The sequence below is a fragment of the Falco cherrug genome, chromosome 4, assembly GCF_023634085.1.
Source record: "Falco cherrug isolate bFalChe1 chromosome 4, bFalChe1.pri, whole genome shotgun sequence".
Taxonomy (NCBI): Eukaryota; Metazoa; Chordata; class Aves; order Falconiformes; family Falconidae; genus Falco; species Falco cherrug.
In genome coordinates, this window is record NC_073700.1 from 1,885,341 (window position 1) to 1,906,593 (window position 21,253).

The 21,253-nt window shown below is 41.7% G+C and overlaps 1 long non-coding RNA gene across 5 annotated transcripts in view; it reads left to right on the top strand.

The window, feature by feature from the left end:
* LOC114017319 (uncharacterized) overlaps nucleotides 1–20,679 on the top strand; it is a 28,803-nt gene extending 8,124 nt beyond the window's left edge. Inside the window, exons 2-7 of one of the 5 annotated variants that reach the window (XR_008732186.1) lie at nucleotides 5,399–5,485; nucleotides 7,705–7,829; nucleotides 9,141–9,269; nucleotides 10,152–15,772; nucleotides 16,832–20,285; nucleotides 20,398–20,679. This is a non-coding gene — a long non-coding RNA (uncharacterized LOC114017319). Of the gene's footprint in view, nucleotides 1–5,394; nucleotides 5,486–7,704; nucleotides 7,830–9,140; nucleotides 9,270–10,151; nucleotides 20,286–20,397 lie in introns of all 5 variants that reach the window. The other 4 variants (XR_008732185.1, XR_008732184.1, XR_008732187.1 and 1 more) reach the window with 4 other exon arrangements.
* Nucleotides 20,680–21,253: the final 574 nt, after the last annotated feature.

The following is a 21,253-nucleotide window of genomic DNA, read 5'->3' on the forward strand; positions in this document are numbered from 1 at the left end:
GACCCGCTACGTGCAGCGACAGCAGCTCCTCTCGCTGAGCGGTGGCACCAGCGTTGCCAGGTCTGTGTTTGCACCCACGGGCTCAGCCGGGCGGCGGGTGGCAGCTTCTGTTGGAGTCCAGTCCCACAGAGCAGGTAGAATGGCTCATTCCTGAAAAAACTCCCCTGCCAGGCTGATAGGCTGTTTTAAAGGCCTATTTTATTTTCTTGTTCTAGTAGATAATTAACTGAAACTGTAACGCTGAGGTTTACGGAGTTGATTTCGTTATCTCATTCCTGAAATGATGATCACTCTGTTTGCTCACATCCTGCTAAACTTCTCAGCTGTGGTGAAGCTGTTCTAAAGGAGTCTTTCAAGCATGCCATTCTTGTTTGTAAACTTTTGTAACCTGGGAGAAAAACTGAACTGATGCTGTTGGGCAGCATTTGACATATCTTGCAGTTGAATTGACACACACTTTGGATATTTTTTTTTTTTTTTAGATTTTGTGATTTTATTATTTTGGATAATAATATTTTAATTTTATAGGTACAAAAACAGTTTTGTTGTGATAGTCATAATACAAGATCTTTGGTTTTGGGAGAGAAGCAAAGATAAAATGGCAACATATCATGTTTTCAAAAAAGTTTTCCTTTTTATTCTTGGAAAGCAATTTGACTTCTCCTCCCCCCTTCCCTTGAACTTTCTGCTCTTCATAAGTAATTTTCCAACATATAATTAATAGTTCTTGTCTTTACGTCATTTCAAAATTTCTCTGTATCTAACACAAGCATGAGTCTGGAATTCTTTTGTTCTGACCTAAAATAAAAGTCTCAGTGATTGACAAGGGAAATAAACTAAAGAATCATTAGAGGGCTATCCTTAGGTTCAGTAACTGCACCAGGCACTGTTATTTTAAGCTTCTGATCTGTAACAAAACAAACAATTCAAGGGAAGAGCTGTCAAATGTGGATACTGGACACAAAGGTGTTTCAGGTCTGTACTGGGGACCAGTGTGAGGGTGGTTAACATCTGTCTCCCTTGGGCACTTCAGATGGGCCCTTGGATGTGCTTTGTGTTTATGCAAAGTTGTTGCCATTGGTGTTTTTCTGCTTTTATTGAGGATCCAAGCATAGGAATGCCACTAATAAAGCAGTGCCTTTACCTAGCATGCCAGGCCTTGCAGTGCTGCAGTTTTATTCCTCTGGCTTCTAATGGCTGTAAACAGGGCAGATCAACACTGTAGCCTTGGCAGCAGGAGAAATTTTTAAGGCTATAAATAAAAATGAGGTGTCTGGCTCCTGCAGGCTGTTACAGTGCTTAGCTGCCCTTCTTGGCTTCTCTTTTTTCTTTTTCTTCTCTTTTTTTTTTTTTATTTGTTTCTAATCTCTACTGTTAAGGAAAAAAAAAAGTGTTAAAAAAAGAGAGACCTGTGTGTATTAATAGCATTTCATATTTTCATATTGTTTAGTTCTAGAAAAAAAATATTAGGATTATCTGATCCATCCTCCGTTACCTTAGGTCCCTACTTTCTGTCTTATTCTGCCACTCTTTTTTTATTTATTATCAGATCAGAAAGTGAAAATTTTCTTGCACAAGCAGAGAAGACACCAGCTGTGGCCTCTTAAAAGACAGAGTGAAGTTTGCAATTTCATTCATTTACCGTAGGCATTGTGACTATTTCGTACTGGACGTCCCCCCGTTCACGTTTGGTTTGCCATGAGCTCATTCTGCAGGAGGGGCCCGAGTCAGTTTACTGGTTGTCCTGCCATCCTAGGTGGGGGGTGACAAGCCGCTGATAACAGCCTCAGTGACTGACAACAGAATGAGCAAATACTGAGCATGAGCAGATGGTTTTGAACGAGCGGGTTGTCAGCCTTCTTGTTGAAACAGCAACCTGAGACAAGCAGGGTTCTTCTGGCTGTTCATTTCACAAATGGAAGTGGTCTACATGTGGACTGCTGAGCCTGATGGCTGCTGGCATTTGAGAAGCACTGACGTTCAGAACGCACTGACAATATTTAGAGCGGGTAACCCCTCCTGTGCAGATACATACAAATCCTGTCATACTACATTTCAGAGTCCAAGTTCTCTTCTGCGGCATGTGAAAGCTTTCGATAGTCCTGTAAAGCCTTCAGCTGAAATGTTCATTAGCCACTTCTGCCAGATGTTTTCAAGGATTCTGTGAAATACCTGTTGTTCTAGATCAGGCTCTCTGAACACAGCAAACAACCATCATTCCCTTGAAATTGTATCTAAAGCCATACTTCAGATGGTAAAATACAGTATTTTTTGAAATGTTGACTTTTGTGCTGCTGATGGAAGGTGAGATACCAAAATTAAACACCTAACAGTTGCTAGTGATGTCTCATTTCAGCTGAATTACATTATTAGGGAAATCTTCAGTCACATCCTTTTCTGCACGGCACTTTCTTACTTGTTCTTTTACCTGCACATAAACGGTAGAAACTAAATAAGCTGAAGACTTGCTGCTGCTGAAAGGAGTGTGTGCTCCTTTCGTGCTGCGCGTGCTGGGCCCAGTGCTCACTGACCACATGATCAGCAAGCCATGATCGGGCAAGGGGCAATGGCTTTAAGCTGGAAGAGGGCAGGTTTAGATGAGCTATTAGGAAGAAATCCTTTCCCGTGAGGGCGGCGAGGCGCTGGAACACATTGCCCAGGGCAGCTGTGGGTGCCCCGACCCTGGCAGGGCTCAGGGCCAGGCTGGATGGGGCTGGGAGCCACCGGGGCTGGGGGGAGGTGGCCCTGCCCGTGGCGGGGGGGCTGGGACTGGGTGATCTTTAAGGTCCCTCCCAGCCCAAACCAGTCTAGGACTCTACGATTCTAAACCAGTCCTAATCTCCTCACCCAGCAGCAGATGTCCCTTTGGTTCACCGTTGTTCTGTGACAGTTGATTTGGGTCATTTTGTACTCAGGTGCCACAGTCAACTCCAGATACGTAGGAGGAGCACGTGGCTGGGAGAGGGAGGGGGATAAGACAGAAGTGGGAAAGGAGAGAAAGGTGGCAGACTGGTTTGTAGGTTTTAGCACTTAACAGAAAGCTTCCAGATATTTGCAAGTGTTTCTTACTTGCATTTGTTGTACCACATAGCTGGAGTAGCATATAAGTAGAAAGAGCTGTGCAAAATTATCAGTGTTCCTCTGGCATCTTCCCTGCTTCCTTCCCTAAAGGCGTGAGAGCAGGTTTGCTTTGTGTCTTCCATGGAGGGCAGTGAACTGAAGCTACGTGCTCGTACTTACTCGGAGGCAACTTGGTGTGGGGCTGCAGAGTATTACTACTGAGAGAACTAGGGGTTGAGACATAACGTCTTTAAAGACATACACAGCGTACGGCGTGACTGTGTTCTCCAATGGGATTCCAAGAAATTTCAACTCACTTTGTCACATCATCTTTGTGGTATGTCTTGTATTTTTCTTTCAAATACTTAGAAATCTTCATTAAATTATCTGTATTAGGAAATTTACAGTTAAGAAACTGTTGGTGGAGTGTTCCAAGACATAATAGTGAGTTTGTTTTGATCACCTGCCTTCATCTGATTGCCCTAGTGAGGATTCTGATCTTGACAGTTCTCTTTGCTACCATCTCATCATTTAGATTTCTTTGAATGTACATTTTGGCAATACTTGGATTGCCAGTAAATTCTATGACATTGCAGTGTTTAAAAGTTAAATGTATGTGTAAAGTATTTTTTTAATGATGATTACTGGTGTATATGACAATAAAAGGTTTTTTTTATGTTAAGCTTTGAAGAGAAAATGCTTTTAATTAACAAATAGTTGGACGAAATAGAAACCAGTGAATTCTGCCTTTAGTTGGAGAGAAAACAAGAAACTACACATGCGCTCACACACACACATGAAATGTAGGAACTACTCTGCTGTGCTAAATCAGTGTCCCTTATTCAGAGGAGTAACTTTGTTTCTGTAATTAGAAATGAAGTACTGCATCTCGGAAACTTCACCTCTAATGCTGCTAAATTCATGTCCTTGTTAGGAGAGAAGGTGGACTGATTCACAATTTATACTCAGCGAACTCTCCACTGCCAGGGAGATACGTGAGGCTGGAATTCCAGATTGTAGAAGAATCCGTTCCCTGGGTGGGCTGGTTAACTCACAGCCTGCGCTAGCTGTTGGTAAATAGCAGGTCATCTTTAATTTGAACCAGCTCCTGCAAACGATCTTGTTTATATGGGGAAAGGGAAGGGGATCACACGTCTTCAGACTACACGGGCACATTCATTCCTAATGCGCAATAACAACAACCAACTCTGAAAAACAAGGGAGAATAGATGTGTGCAAACTTCATCGGGTTTGGGTGGGTTTTAGGCAATTCACTGCTCCTTTTGCACTAATATTACTATTTTTAGTTAAAAATCAACATTTTTTGAGTGCGGAGTTATTTGAATGGATCAGGTAGAATTGACCTTCATTTCTTACCCATGTAAACAATGAGTAAATGTATAGCCCAAAATATCAAGAGAAATGCACGACATCTAACATTTTAATCTGCTGTAGTTCTTTATTTCATTTATGGCCTATCAGTTTTTTGAAACAGCGGATTCATTACCCTCTGTAGCAGGCTCAGGTTAACATTTTATGCTTCTTTTCTTGATTAAATTAAACTCTAACCCTGAAAATAGGGATGATTGAGTCAGTGGTTGCTATGGAAATGTTAATTTGATACATAAAGCTGTAATTGCATGTTTGTTTCCCCCTGATTTGCAGCTTCTCCTAAACCTCTCACCATTGGTAACTGCTGCCTTTTGCAAGGCATCCAGAAGGATGGTGAGTGTCCCGTAACCTGCTTCAGGCAAAACGAGCTAGATAAGCTTAATAATTTAAATGGGTGATCCAAGCTAACTTGTCTGAATTTTTGCCTGAATGATAAGATAGTGCTTGTATGAGGTATCTGCTGGCTCGGTAGCGGAGGTGGCAGCACCCTGGCAGAAAGGCAGCTGGCAACTTCAGGTGGTTAAGTTGTCTTCTCGCTCATCTTAACTTTGTACGAGATATACATCTGCTTGCTTAGTGGTTTTGGGACAAGAGCTACACTTACATCTTACAGCAAACTTAGTAGCAGGCTTTCGTACCTAGCTAAAACACGTTTTATGGTGGTTTAACCCAGACTACGTTCTTAGCAATGCTTGTTTTAACCATTGATTAGCCACTGTTCATCGGAGGTGAGGGGGTGGGACAAGGAATATTTCAGGTTTTGAGAAGAACTGCCCTTCTGAGAACTGCAGATTTTCATTTTGGCAATTGGGACAGTAGGAGGTGCAATTCAGGAAGACGATCTCTAGCTGAATGGTTCATACTGACTTTGGCTTACCACAAATTGCTAATCTCCTTCCTGGTCATCATCAGATGAATGGTTTTTCTTTTTTTCACTTTAAGGAAGGAGAACTACAGTTTTCCATTTGAGGTTTTACTGCACAATGGAAGATTCTTGCCTCTTCTACCTCAGAAATGAATGAAGCAAGTTCAGGTACTTATCTATTCACTGACTGCGTGTCCAATCCATATACATACAATTTTCTAAAAATAGAGATAATGTTCTTCTGAAAAAATCAGCTGATATAATCAGAAAACACACTGGTGTCTCCCTACATCTAACTCCCTCAACTCTTCAAGTCTTAAATAACAGCAGCGTACTTCAAAGTTAAATAAAAGTTGAGATCAAATCCAAGTTGAGTTCGGAGTTTAATTAGATGTATACCAGTCTGACCATCTCAGAAAGATAGATCAGGCTGGCAAAAAAAGTAGTAAGATGGCTATCTCTAAAGGTGCTCAGAGGAAAGCATAGCCTGTGGAATATGGGGGGGGGGGGGGGGGGGGGGGGAAGTGCGTTTTTTAATACAGTATACAGGCATTTGCAAGAAGCCGTCTATTTTAAAAGTTATAGCTGAGCTTGAGTTTTGTCATTCTTGCTGAAATGTGTCTGGAGGATTATGTGCTGATCTGGAGGAACGGAGAGGTTCAAGAGGGGGTGTGTTTTCTGGGAGAGAGGCCAAAGGTGGCTTGTAGCAGGGCAGTAGGCCTGTTCCCTGTGTTGTGTTTGAAACAAAATACCAAATCAAGTAGGCTTAAATCAAACATGCTGTATTTTAAACATATCTATGTGAGGAACTGGAAGAAAAAATGCGGTTGTAGAAGTTTGTAGGTGTGGAAAAGAACGCAGCAAAGAACTTCTTTTGGTGCCCTGAATACCAGGGATGAGGTTAGGTCTGGGGGAAAGGTCCCTTGCGTTGGGAACCAAGACTACATCTTCGTGCCGAGGACAGGACAGGGACATTCTGAACCACTTATTTTCACTGCAAGAGGAAGCCACCTGGTTGCAAGGAACCCGACCTTTATGGAAGGTTCTCCTATCAAGATTTTCTCTTGCTTCTTAACTGTTGAGATAAAATCCAAAGCATTCTTTTTTTGGTTGTGTATATAAACTGCTCCATCCATAGTCGGGGTTTAAGATACATTATCTACGTTGTGATGACTAGCATAAAATCTGTGCCTAGCCTACTGCAGAGCAGTGCTCTCTGTGCAACTCCAAATAAGCAGGAGTGCCAAGTAAGAGGATGCAGTTCGTTGCTGGACAATTAATCAGGAGTCTCATATTAACTGGGATGTGTCCTTCAGGAAGAACTTCACAGCACCTTTGTCTTGTGAGGCTCTTTGGTTAATTGGCATGATTATTTCTTAATTGCAGCCTTAACTGACACTGCTTTTGCATTTAATCAGATTGATAATGTTGATAATGTTTCAAAACCCTAGAGCTAATCCATATTGGAATAATTTTACAGTCCCAGAAAATGAAGACTCTAATTCTGTTTTGTAACATTAAATAACACTGTTTATATTCTTTAAAAGTAATGTGTGTGATGTAGCCTTGGAGGCTGGCAGTTTTCAACTGTTATTCCTTTTGAGTATGAAAATTGGAGCTCTAAGACAGCACCTCAGTAAAATACTTCACCAGCTCTTTCAAAGCTGATGGCTTCCAACTGGAAACTTAAGTAAGTTTGTGATAAGGAAGAGTCGATAGAGACATTGTGAGCAGTCTGTACAGGTGCCGTAAGGTGTTTGCTGTAAAACTACAGTCATCATGAGAACTGTCAAAATGCAATGGAGTTGTTAAAACACTTGTCCTACTTTTACTTTACCATAATGGTCATCTTCCTTGACATGTATATTTAGAATTATCAAATCCAATGCAAAACTGAGCAACAGTCCCAACCAGGTGTCCCGAGACACTCTGTGTAGCTCAGGATGGAGTTTAAAGGAGCTACTACTCATAAATGTGTCCACAAAGTTTAGACTGTCATTTCATAAAAGCTAATTCTGCCTGTAACGCTAAAGCATTTACCTGCTGGCATATAATTTTGGCCTGGAAAGGCAAATTTTTATGTAAATTATTAGTCATGAACCAAACCAGACAAAGGTTCACAAGGGGCACGTATTGGGAAGCAGGGAAACCGGTGACGTGGAGTTACTGAAGATGATCATCTATGTTGTGTATCACTTTTTTGGTGCAAGTCTGAGGCGGGCACTGCTGAAGCATGCCTTGAACCCAAAGTGTTACGTGGAATGGGTAGTCTGGGGAGGAGTGCTTGGGATGATAAATGGCCTGTCAGCGCAGAAGCCTGGACAGCCCGTTAACTCTCCCTGGAAGTGTGCCATGTGGTCAGTCGTCACGAGTTTCTCCTTTGGCAGAATGAAGTTCTTTTCCCTGCTGGGAGAAATCATTTTTTCTGTGGAACTCCAAAACGTGGATTTTGGCCAGACTTCATGAGACGAGGCTGACACTGACAGTGCCGCCGGCTCCTTCAAAGAGTTCGGTGAGTGAGTTACCTGTCTCTGCGCTGGAATGGAAGCTGTGAAGGCAAAATACACACGCTCGCACACGAGTACGGTTGTTGTCATTCCTAGCTATATGTGGAAGTGCTGAGTAATGTAGCAGAGTGCTGAACTCTTTTATTCCCTTTAAAGACTTCAGTGGTATCATTTGGCACAGTAAAGCTGTATTAAAGCTCCTTGTCAGGTAGCCATCCAGAGATACTATTTTGCACTCACTGATAATCTGATAGCCAGCTCTGAAAGGTGGAAAAAAGAATTGTAATACACTTTTGAAAATTATAAGGTACTACATATATTGGGGAAAAAATAGAGGTATAAGAAGCTTTGATATGCCTTTCCTTAGAGAACTCCAATATTGTCTGTATTGGGTGGAGGTTATGCAGCTGTTTTTATCCTAATGTTAACGTATTAAGTTAGAGGAATCTTTCCACTTAATTGAGCAAACACAGGAGAGTATTTATGTAACTGAAGATCTGCAACTGCCAGTAGACTTAATTAGGAGAGGAATGATTAGGCAAATAGTAGTGTCCAAATAGTCCCAATAGAAAAATGTATTGTAAACCCAATAGAAATCTCACTAATGTTGTCATTGGTGATGAGCTGTGCCTTTTGCAGTACCGTAAAGGGAGGGAAATGTGGAAGGATCTCAGTGGGCTGTCAGCTTGGGTATGAAGCAGAAACAATATCAAGGTTTTAAGCTGTCTAGTCTCATTATTGTCACTTAGTCATGGCTGCAGCTCCGCTATCTGCTTAAAAGCCTTCCTTGATTGAATGAGCCACTTTATGGCAAAATAGGTACAAAAGAGAAAATTTCAGGTTAGTACTTGTTATAGAATTGTTGCTTCACGCATCAGAAACAAATTGCCTCCTACGCCGAGCAGATAACCAACTTAAAAATGAGACCAATTAAGCTTATTTCAAATACTTTTGCTTGAATTCAACAGCTTACTGGTTCAAAGAATGGAAAAGTTAATGAGCATATTATCTAGACTTTCCATTGTAATTGTACTCATACAGTGGATAAAAAGACAAGTTAATTAATGTGACGTCATATTTATAGCGGCTGTCCTAGGAAGTAGTCGCTTTGGTTCCTGGTCTGTCATACGGCCAGCGAGGGAAAATATCTTAGACATGGTTCTCTGGGGTAAGCTGAGGGTGGGTGCTGTAACAGAGAAGATGATCTCCCTATTTTTCCCCCGTTTTGTCATCTGATAATCTTTTCAGCTCTGTTACAAATTACTGTATTGCCTTTCTCTTTACAATACTGTACAATACTGAGTGCATTTTTCAAGGTCATTTCTTAGGTGCACTGGAAAGTTATACATCGCTACAAAACCCTGTACTGTGAGAATATCTTATCAAAACCTATCAGTAAAACCAAAGCATTTCACAGATTTCAGAGACTCCAACTTGGGAAAGAGGTAAGTGTTCCTCAGAAATAACCTCCTCCTTGTTGTCCATCCGAGGCATGGAGAGGTTCAGGGGGCTGCTTGAGGGTCACAAATACCATCTGGAGCAATGCTAGTCATATGAATTGTCTCACATGACCCTAGTTTCTAACCAGATTGGAATAATGGCCTTCATTCCTCTACCAGTGAGCTACAAGGCCACCCTGATTTGAACTGTTAACAGGATTTTGTTTGGGTTTTTGACCAAAAAAGACGTTTATTTTATTTTTAGCAATGGGTAAATTGATCCACATCAAAGTGTTTGAGGCTGACAGCTCTGGAAAACTGATGTTTCTCTTGGTCATAGTTAAAGTTTACAGTAACAGTTGTGAGCATTTTGTATTTATCTATTCTACTTCCTCTATTAGCTACAGTTGCTGATGTTTTTAATTAACTTTTTTTAATTAATTAACTTTTAATTAACTACTTTCCTGTTATGGTAGCAGCTGTGGATAAATATCACTTAAGCTGGCCTCTTTCTTATGTGCGGGTTTTTTAAATGTGACTATAAAATATTAATTCTGGATTCCTGGGGCTGTGTTCAGGCATACGTATATCTTCCTTAGTGGAGACAGCCAGCCATCCAAGTGAGATTTTTGTGACTGTTCCTGTATACAGTGTGTATGAAAAGAGGGTGCAGAGAAAAGATGGGAATAGTTGTCTTTGAACATGGCCTAGATGAGAAGGCAATGCTCCGTACTTTACAGTCCAGTCCAGGATACCTGAAAATGTGGGATTCTGATTTCTTATAATACTCTGAATTTGATGCCAATTATTAACTAATCATTTGCGGTGTTAATGGCAAAATATTTCTTTTGATGCTTTCTAAACACAGACCTTTTGTATCCTGCCCAGAATTCCTAGGAGGGTGTACGGAAGAGCTGTGCCATGGGTGAGCAGCAAGACTGGTGCCTCTGGAAGGAGCTGGAGGCACTGCACATCCCAGAGCAGCAGTGTGACACATGCAACACGTGCAGCAGTTACATCCAATACGTCTGGGGAGCACTGAACACCTGCAGTGGGGACACGGCAATGGTGACAGACGTGCAGCAGCTCCGATGCATATAAAAAATCCTAGTCGCTGTGCAAACACTGTGCAGTTAAAGAAGGGTGGCTTCTCTCCAGTGTTCTTGAACAAAGCACGTGATGGCGTTGTGCTGTGCAAGCATGACTAAGGCCAGTACTTTCAGAACTGACGAGACTTATTGGCGTGAAGGATCTCTTTGCAGTCAGCATACATTGAACACAGACTTTGCATCATTTTCTTTATGTGCAAGCGAGACAGAGCTGGACAGAGCTGTACTGCTGAACCCTTCAGGGCTGTTTAGATCCTAGAAATCTGGGAGAAACAGAGAATAAGCCTTAAGCCCATCCAGAGAAGCAAGCAGAAAACTTTTTCTTTGTGTGCTTTTTTTTCTTCTCACCAGAAAGAAAACACTTCCTGAAGCATTCAAACAGTAGCCCAACTAAATTTTAATACTTTTTTTTCCAGGAAATTTTTTTTCTGATATCCAGAAGTGTTTTTTCAAAGTAGAATCCAGGCTAATGCAAGGACAGGAACTGTGGATTTTGAATAATGGGATAATTGAAATAATCTGGGACACAATGGGAGTCTGATTCAGACATAAGTAATTGAAAGTTAGTGCTGGAGAGCACTTCCCTGTGCTTCAGGAAAGTTAAACAGCCAGGTGAAGCATAGGTCTGAACAAGCGTTAACTCCTCTGCGGTGTGTCAGCTGATGAGCATCCTCCCTCCAGACCTCCTGGCTGTGTGTCCTGCCTTGCCCTTTTCACCACTAAATCAGAGAAGAATAATCCAGTGTAATTTGTTAAGCCATTTTTCTGTAAATCTCTCGTGCATTGGCTATAATTCTATCATAAATTCACAGAAGGAAAAAAAAAAAAAAGAAACAAAGAAAAAACAAACCAAAAACCCAAACAAACAACCCAGCGAGAGGCTGATGGCTGAAAAATCCAGAAGGGAAGTGGAGTGAAGATGAGAATGTGGAAAGCATGGAGGTTACTTCAGGAGGAGACTGTGAATGAAGGTGTTCAAAGGGCAACCTTAGTCAGCAGTAATAGGAGTTATTTATAAAAAAAACCCCACCCTACCAAACATTAACAGATCTAGTCACATTCATGTGAGGGCAGAAGCAGGGAGTCAGGAGGTTAACTGGTGTGCACCCCTTGGCTCTTCTTACATTTTGCATGTAAACCAGTGCATCTTGGCAGGAAGCCTACTGTTAGGATTTTAATTCAGCTGTGCCAGCAAGAGCAGCCGTTTCCATACCCTGGTGCTGTTCATCCCAGTTTCAAGGCTCATAACCCTACTTACGTAAATGAGCTTCATCGGGTTCATGCTGTCGGCGGTTAGACGTGGAGGCCCTGCTTCTTGGGCAACTGTTGTGCTGAAGGGACTCTTCAAAAAGTGTTGTCTTTCTGTATCTCATGAAATGTAATCTCGGAAGCATGGTTTCAGCAAACTCAGGGCTGCTACGCTGCACACTGGCTCCCCTGCCCACGATTTACAGCACAGACAATTCATTCACGATTTACACAAGTCAAATTACTAATCAAAACCATAATGACTTAAAAACGGAGCAGTGCCTGAGGTGGCTGGAGGAGTGCTGGCTCGCTGCTGTGCAGTGCTTCCTGCCCGGGCATGACACCAAGGGGCATCGGCTGTCAGAGGGTGCTGGGGAGCTGGGGGGCTGCTGGGGGGGCACCTCCAAGGCAGCCAGGCTAGCACAGGACGCTTACACTATAGCTTGTACTAACTCTTAATTCAAAAATTGTTGAAAGTCAAATCTCCTCCTAGTTCTGAGTATGAGCCAATTTTTTTTCTATGCGAACTTAATCGTTTCTCGCTCGTGTTTAGAGTAGATTGAGTTGAAGTTGTACTTTAACGTAAGTTAAAGTACTGATGATGCTTTTTCCCCTCCTCCTTTCTCTTTTTCCCAGTAGTAAAGGCTTGAGGCTGTCGGTCAGCAAGGGGACAGAGCTGCAGGCTCACGGGGAAGCAAGCTGCTCGCCCTTTCCACGCCTCGGCTGTGCGGGGTCATAGTGCCTCGCTGCGTCCCGTGTTTTCTCATCTCAGTGTAGCGCCTCTTGAAACTCTTCAGAATAACATCCAACAGATTGGGAAACACTAATCCAGTAAATAAAAACCAGGTCACACCTCAAAATCATGTGCAAATTCAATGCAAGCTGCTTTCTAAAGTAAGAGGCTGTGATAGTCTGTTATTTGTGTAATAGAGGTGTTTCCCTAAGTAAGAATGGATTCTAACCTGACATTGAGTTATAATACGTGCAGTCACCACCGAGCAGGCGTGTATTTTCTCTGTGTGGCTGGCATTTGCAGATGAACAAAACCTGCACCAGGGAAACGTTGCCATCAGTACCCTAAAGCTTTTACTTCTCTGCATTCAGCAACGGGCGTCACGCAGACCTAAAACTGGAGAAGTGCTTGGAACAGTTTTTGTTCCACGCTCTCCTCCTCTTTCTCAGAAAATGCAGACGGTTAGGCATTGAAGGTATGTTTTGGAGAGGCTGCATTTTGATGCGTGAAACCTTTAGCTTGTCTTGGGTTTGTCCACTTTATTTATGAAGGCAAGGCAGAGCAGTAGTTTAAAGATAAACAGGATTAGAGACTGTCTACCCCAAAAACTGATTTGCAGAGATCTCTTCTGTAATTCTGACTAGTATTACTACATACTAGATAGGCTATCAAAAACTGGCATGAACAGAAGTTTGCTAATCTAACAGATTTTATTATAAATTAAGAAAAATTAAGAAAAAAATATTATGCAAGGATTTTTGTTTAAAGCAGTTTTTCAGAGGAGCATAGTGTTTGCTCAGCATGTTTACTGAGCCACCGAAAGCAGTTAAATATAGATACCTAACTCTTCTTTGCATAGATACCTAATTCTTTTTTCCTTTCCTCTTATAATACTTTACAATTAAGCTCTTACTTTTGTCAGTTTTTCTATTTCTTGAATATGGGAGCAACAGTATCCCATGATGAAAAATATGCCAAAGGAGAAACGGAGGGGTTGGGAATGCAATGGAAGTATGGATTTATTTTTAAAAAGAGGAAAAAAAAAAACTGGCAGAAGTTATTGCACGTTCTTTGAGCACCGAGTACTCTGCACGTGTGTTTGTTTCCGCAGCCTTCAGGAGCCTGCCCGGCCGGGGCTGCCAGGGCGAAGGCTGTGCGGGGTCTCACCCCCCCCTGCACCCCGATCCCCTGCAGGAGCCCAGAGAGTTTCGGAGGGCGAAATGCAGAAGGTGGAAAGCTGCAGGCGGACAGGGACAGGCTCGGCCCTGACACGTGTAGGCACAGCTCCTGCTGGCTTGGCCAGGAGCTGCCTTCCAGTCAAAGCTGAACGAGGTCCAAAGTGTGGTGTAAGGCTGCGGCAGCGCTAGTGCAGACCTGCCGCGGGTAAGGTTAGGCTGCAAGACCGTGCTGAAGCTTTTCTGTCCTAGAAAACTGGGAGAAAGTGGGTTCTAGTTAAGTGGCCTTAGAATAGTTCTTTATTTTTGACAATTGTTGGATGTTTATAGCGCTTCTTGTATGAAATAGCTGGGGTGTTAAATCACAAAACAGTAGAACAAAGGGGGGGCGTAAATTTAAACTGGTTAAAAGAAAGTGCTTTCCTTGTCCCAGTAAGAGAGTGTAGGGGCAGGCTGTATCAGTTGGTCTGATCGGGGATTAGACAAATGTGTGATGACAGATCCATAAACGAACGGGAATGGTTAGCATGGGGGGAGTATGCTAACTCATGATGCAGGATTGTGACAGAAATGTTGAAAATAATTCGCTCAACAACCAGGCATAAGCCTACTGGAAAAGAGGTTTCGATGATCTTTCTGTTTAAAATGATGAATTTTAGCTGGAATTATGATATGCACTGCATTTCTTCCAGAAGATGAGATTGTAGTGGTACCACTGTAATGTGATAGGAAAATGTCATCTGATTTCTTGCCTGCCCCCGCCACCTCCCAAGGCTTGTCAAAGCATTATAAAAACGTTTTCATTTATAGTGTGTATTGATAAGGAGTGCCAGAGAGTACTTGTGATCTCATTTTTTTCTGCTTTTCTTCACATTTGGAAGCAAGTATTTTTTATTTGTTTACAAACTGCTGAGTTTAGTTCCACGTTGTTACATAAAAATTGGTAAATCTGACTTGACACCTACATTCAGTTAACCACAGGAAGTTTTTCACTCGGCAAACATTGCAACATTTGAAATATTCCTTCCTTCTTGGTATTGAACCAAAATTTTCTCTCATTAAATCTACTTTCAGTTACATTTTCTTTAAAGGCATCTTGTTGGCAGCTGTTACATTAAGAAGAGAAAACATTCAATTCACTGCAATTGATCTACAGTAAAATCGATTTACAAACCAAATAACTTTCGGTTAGAGTGAAGCAATCTCAGTTATACAAGACAACCTTTCCAGGTGCAAGATGTTTTCAAGTACAAATCACCTGTAATTTTACAAGACAAAGAGTAGATTTTTAGATAATAGATTTTTAGATGGCATCAGTGACTCCTATAGAGAAACTGGTTAGAAAGCCTGCAAGAGGGGACGCAACCCTTGCAATAATTCTGCCTGGATCACAGTGCTGGTCAGTGTGAGAAAGAGGTGATTAGGCTAGAAGTCTTCAGTTCAGAAGAAAGGCAACTAGGGATGTGACAGAGGTTACAAAACCGTTAGCGAGGTTAGAGAAAGACTAACGCTTCAGCACCTTCTAACACAAGAACTTCAGACACATGGCATGAGCCTGACAGAGTCAGGACATGGACTTGATGAGATACGTGGTGGAGTTGTGAAGCTCATTTCCAAAGGCTGTTACAGTGAGAGTGAAGTGAGTGCTTCATGGAATAGAAATATGCTGAGGACTGCAAAATGTACGGAGCCACATCTGACTCAGGAGGTTCCCTGAGATGAAAATAGTCACAGTTTGGAAGAGCATTTGGAGAACGTGTTGTATATTTGTAATTTGTGCCTTGCCCTTCCTCTTCCTTACCGTTTCATATGGCAATGTCAAAGACAGTACGCTAGTCTAGCTTTTGGTCTGACTGGATTGAACTAATCTCAGTTGTCTAAGTTATGTCCTGATTTGGTAAATAAGAAAGGATGTGACCTTGAAGTAGATTCTTAGAATGACTTTTTTTATTATTATTATTTTGGGGGTGGGGTGGGGTGGCTGCCATGCAAAAAAGACTGCTGGACATTTGAAGCAAAGAAAACAGAGTAAGGCTTCAAGTAGGTGTCACATAGCTGGGTTGTAACCATCTGTCTTTGTGCTTCTACTGACAGATTCCATGATCAAGGACATGGGCCCTGTGGACAGGCAGAGGATAACTGCGTTTGCCCAGCAGGCACACAGCAGAATTTGTCACTCGTCTGGTGAACAGACTTCAGTCATGGGCTTAAGTCACTTTGTAGAAGTGACTCTGCTCCGTCCAGGTCTGTATCGAGAATCCTGTGGAAAGAAATCGTATAAATGCAGGAGGCAAAGAATTTTCTCTCCCATCCTTCCCCAAATGGGAAGCGGGCTCACTGCTCCAGGAATGGCACAAGAGGGATTAGAAAGGGCATGGAAGCAGGTCTGGATTTGGAAGCAGCACCGCTTTGAATGGTTGCTGCTTTTTGGGCTAATTAGGGACAGCAACTGACTGACATAGTTCATTTGTGGAAAGAAAAGGGGTTGAGCAAGGTAATTAGGAAATGCTGGCCTAGGCAGGTCTCTGCGATAGCAGCAAAGAGGAAAAACTACTTTGCCCTTCACTTGGCAGCCGACAGCACTGCTGCACTGACGCAGCTGTTAAGGATAAATGACTATTACGTTTTTTTACCACTAACTTGACTCTTCCAAGAAACCTGGAAATAGCAAAATTAGCACATTACCATGATATTTTGGGGCCTCCTACTCTATTGAAGCAAAGATTATTGACTCAGTTTCCATCTGGACTGGACTCTCAAGTGGAGTGCGTAGGGATACTGGTAGGACAGTACTTCTGCAGTACGTCCCTGTTTGAAACTTTTTACCTGACTGAGATGCTTGGGCATGCCAAAAAAAGGCTTTTTTTTTTTTTTTTTTTTTTTTTCTTGGCAGAAGTTGCTGGCCTATGTTTAAAAGAACTATTCTGGAGCTTGGAATTTTAATTATTTTGAATCAAGTTTCGGTTAAATTATTGCTATTAAATAAAGTATTCGTTTTCTGGAAAAGACATTAACTGGCTGGGAATAATCCTGCTAGACAGTCTATTTACTTCAGTCTAAATCTGTTGCTGCTAGGCTTTGGCTTTTTTTTCCTAATACTAGGAGGAGGGGTACATAAATCAAAATTTTATTCTGAACTAATTGCCTTGTTCTGAATCGCATAAAACGTTTGATCTTTTTCATTATAATATTTAATGACAGAAGGATCATTAATATTGGAGATAATCTGAAATGCAAAAGTACTTGTTGCACTGTAGATGGAAGCTTCTCTTTGCACACGATTTTACTTTCCTTGTTTCACAGCTAAAACTAGTATGTTGTAGACTGGATATGATGTAGCAGCAATATGGCCACAAGTGATGCTACGTTGCACCCCATTTGACTGAAGAAATAGAGAATTAAGGTAGCTTCAGCCCCATCATCTCTAATAAATGTTATTCATATCTGTTCTTTGAATTTCCACAGGCCTTTTCACTTCACACTAGCTCTGTTTGCTTCTCGGGATGGAAAGTCTGTCTGAATTAGGTGCAGTCCCCTGAAACCACAGGCTCCCCTGTAGGAGAAACTGTCAAGGAGGATTCCCCAGGACTTGCACTTTCTGTTTAATTCCTACAGGCCACAAAAATCTCCATTACCTTGAAACAGCACATAACCATTTGTACAAAAGAACCGAATTACCAAAGTCTGCAGTGTGTGACAGGAAGGGCACCACCACGTCTCCACTCCTTCAGGAGTTTATGGTGCAATACATTATGATTTTTTTTCACTAAAGAAACACTAAAGTTTATAGCAGTATTTCTAGCCCTACCCAGAATGTGAAATGAGTGGAGTTCCCAGAATCCTATTAGAATTTGTATCCAGGTTCTGGATGTCTCTCCCTATTTTTCCAAAAATATCTCTTAATTTCTTAAGCACAATGTTCTTAACTGAGTTGAGAAGATTATTCAATATAATCCTTTTCTTATGGTCTTTCAGGCACTACAAAGTTACTTGCTTTAGGGCTGGATGACTGGTGAGGCTAAGGTGTGGTTTGCAGTTGGGATTCTTTCATTTTTTATTTTCCTTCTTGAGAATCTGCCTAGGTTTCTTATTGAAAAGTTTTATTTTTCATTTTTACTGTAGATACTGAGCCTCAGTAATTTTTTTTTTTTTCAGAGGCTGCATAGAGAGGTAGAATACAGTATAATCATCTCATGCACGTTAGCGTAACTACATGCATGTGAAAAGTGACGGGGGAAGTGCAAAGGGAAAGAGAAAGGAGCTGACTTGAAGGTGGTAGGAATTGGTAAATCGGTCAAAGCAGCACTGTACACGTAAGCATTCTGCTTGTAAATTAATGCTGCTCTAGCTTATATTTATTTTGGTATGTGTGTGAAAACAACTCAAAGATCAGAAAGTTACAGAAGTAGTTCAATAAATGACTAAGATACCGTGTTGGATATTGAAGGAAAATTGCCTCCTCTCCTAAAATGTCAACTGTAGGGTGATATGAAATTACTACAGTCTTTACAAAACTGCATATAAGTTTTCAAGATAAGTCTGTGGGGTTTGTTTTTTTGGTTTGGGTTTCTTTTTTTTTCTGTGTGGTGAAAACAGGATATCCTGATCCAGCAGAAACGAAACAGGCCAAATGTGAATTTTATTAGCCATCAGGTTTTGTCTTGAAAAGAATACAAGGGCTAAGAAAAATTAACCAGAGACATCTGCATTTAATTGAAATTTATGACAGCAAAATGGTCTCTTATATTACAGCAGATAGTTAAAAATAAATTCCTTTTTATCACCCTATGTTTGAATTGAACGTGCTCAGAGCCATTACAAATGCATTCTTGGAAATGAGGGGTGACTGGGTGACAGTTTTCTTGTAATCATGGCTAATTTTTTTTCTAGTGAATGTGATTAAAAGACTTCCAGGTATTGTGCAGCATCACCTGTTCCTCAACAAAAAGCAGCACTTCTGCCTTGCTGGAGATTTCAAACAATTATGCAGCCATACAAACTGCTTATCTACGAGCTCAACAGAATGTGCTGAAATTTTAATAATGCATAATAAAAGGAAAATTCTGCCCCCTTCATAATATTACCAAGCTATTTGTCTCCAGGTAAGTTTACCAAACCCTAAGTCATCCTGTGCACAGACTGGCCATAAAAATAAATTACACAAGTTACAACAGAACCCTTCGTGTTGTGTCAGCGTAGCCTCTCTGTAGCTTAGGCCTTAGCCTTCCCTCCCATTTGCCTTGGACTTCCAAGTAGTTTGTATATATTTTGTAAGTGACTTCCAACTGTACTCCTAAGAAAAACTGAGTGATTTGATGATTTGACATATCAAGGTTCTTTAATAAGTTTTGTTTAAATTTCTAAAGCTCATCTGTATGAGAAGTGTGGCTATAAAAGAAAACTATTCTGGTGAAGTTGTTTAAAAACAAAAAAAAAGGTGGAAATATTTCTAAAAATGTTGCTGCTTTTACAAGCATACTTTACATATACTTAATGTTTAATCACGTCCATACAACAGTTATGGTGTGACTCAGCACAGGTGTGTGTTTCCTGACTGATAATACTTGTCATCTACCTGCCCTACAGACGCTGGGTGTTCAATGTGCCACTGTAATACAACATGAGAGAGTACAACAACAATCAAACAAATAACTTATCAAAGCAAAATTTAGGTTCTAAGGATTCAAAACATGAAATCGACTGGGCCCAAAGATACCCTTGATCAGTTCAAGAATTATTCCTGTAGTTCTGCGATCTGCTTCAAAACCTGTATGTACGAATCAGATTTGAGACCGTGGCACAAGAAATACTTAGAAGCAGATGATACACATATAAAAATTGCCATTGTAAAGTTTGAGAAGATGAGCAAGTTTGCTGGCCAGTGGGTTGATCGGTGATCTTCTGAAATAAGAGCTTTTAGTTTCTTTTCCCAGCTTTGATGTGCACTAACTTTGTTATGTTTTGAATTTCAGCTTTGTAAAGTGCTTTCAACTTAATAGTAAGGTGTTATTTGTGGTTGCATCCATTACAAGGCGGGTACTTTCCAAACACTTAAGAAATTCATAATTCAAGTGATAAAGGAAGGAAACAGAAAAAATTATGATTAAGCCAGATCTAAGTAACACAAATAACACACCAAGGGAAGGTCTTTAAGGAAAATGGGGCTTGCTGACGAGACATGGGTGACTCCATAAGCTTGCAGTGAGAAAGTGAGTATGAGAGCATGGAGATGAAGGGCAATACACAAGGATTCCTCACTGAAAGTGTTGGTGTCAGCTTGGCTTCATGTGTGGCCAAACACATCTACGTTTCAGCTCTGTACTGGCTCAAAGGAGAAAGAGGGAATCCCATCTGTGTCACCTTTCTTTCCCTCCTTCCATGGCTGACGAGCAGACCCTAGCAGTGCCTAGTGCTCTTGTCCAGGACAGGGCACTGTAGTCTGAATTGGCGGTGGGTGCTGCGAGAAGCCAATGGAGAAGGACGCCCTGGGAGGAGGGGGAACGCTAGGTGCCGTAATGGACACCTAGGGCTTCAACACGAATGGATCGCTCATGGCAAATCCCTCTGTCTAGTGGTGAGAACAAAGGGATCACTTTCCAAATGCAAGGATTCTCTGTAATTCTGTCAGGCAGCATGTGACCTGTAATTATGTCCCTATGATGTTCTATTAATTTACACTCCTGCTTTATTTTGCTTGTGTTCAAGCAGATCCATATTATGATGCAAATTTACCAGCAGAATGAAGGCCAAGCTTCAAGTAAGTGTTTATGAGTTTTTGCCATACCTGTTCAAATTGCAAGTTGGGGGGGGGGGGGGGGGGAGGAGGAATCATGCATTCAAACCATTATTAATTTTACGTGTTACTACAGATCTAGATTCATTAATAAAATACAAGCTTCCTGAAGACCAAACCTTTGCAGTTTTTCTGGGTGCAAAGTTAGGTTTCATTTACCTGCGTGAGAAGTTTACCCCTGTACCTCTCTTCTAGAGTGGCTTCCCGCTGAATACAGTTCCCAGCGTAAGCATGGTTCCGATACAAACCTGCTGCTGCCAGTACGAGCTATGTTGCATCTAACACATTGACTATTGCTTCAAGTTTCTAAGTATAGACCATATGGCTATTTCCAAATAAAATAAACATGATGTTGGTCTTACTGTGTTCAGCAGCTTTGTTTCTTAGGAAAGGTGAAGAAAATGGTGTCTTTGGACTTATATTTCATATGACTGCAACTGAGGTACTTGAAATCTCAAGACTTTTTGGCATTAAAATATGGTTTCCTTTGTAAGGATAACGACTAACTCCCGGCTCTGTCTGTAATTGCAAAGGGCATCACCTGCAAATCAACATCGCATCTCACATTTGTTCTTCTGACATAGGAGCACGGGTGTAACTGTTGACGGGCACACACTAGAGAGGTAGCCGCTCTCCCAACTCTACAAACTTCATACACCACGTCTTTACGTGGTGGACAGCACCAGGCACGTGACAGACCTCAGGGAGCTGAAGGGAAAAGGAGGCATACTGAAAAAGGGTTCAGACAACCCTGCCTCTCCAAGGGTGCCGCAGTTATGGTGTGACTGGGGCTAGGAGGGCAGGAAAGGCCTTGGATGAGACTTAGGTTCACCTGGAGCCGTGTGCTGCCTCCAGCAGTGCTGCCAGGAGACACCACCAGCCAGCAGCCGCTTCCCCAGGCCCCGCTCGACGCTGCCTCCCCCAGCGAGGCT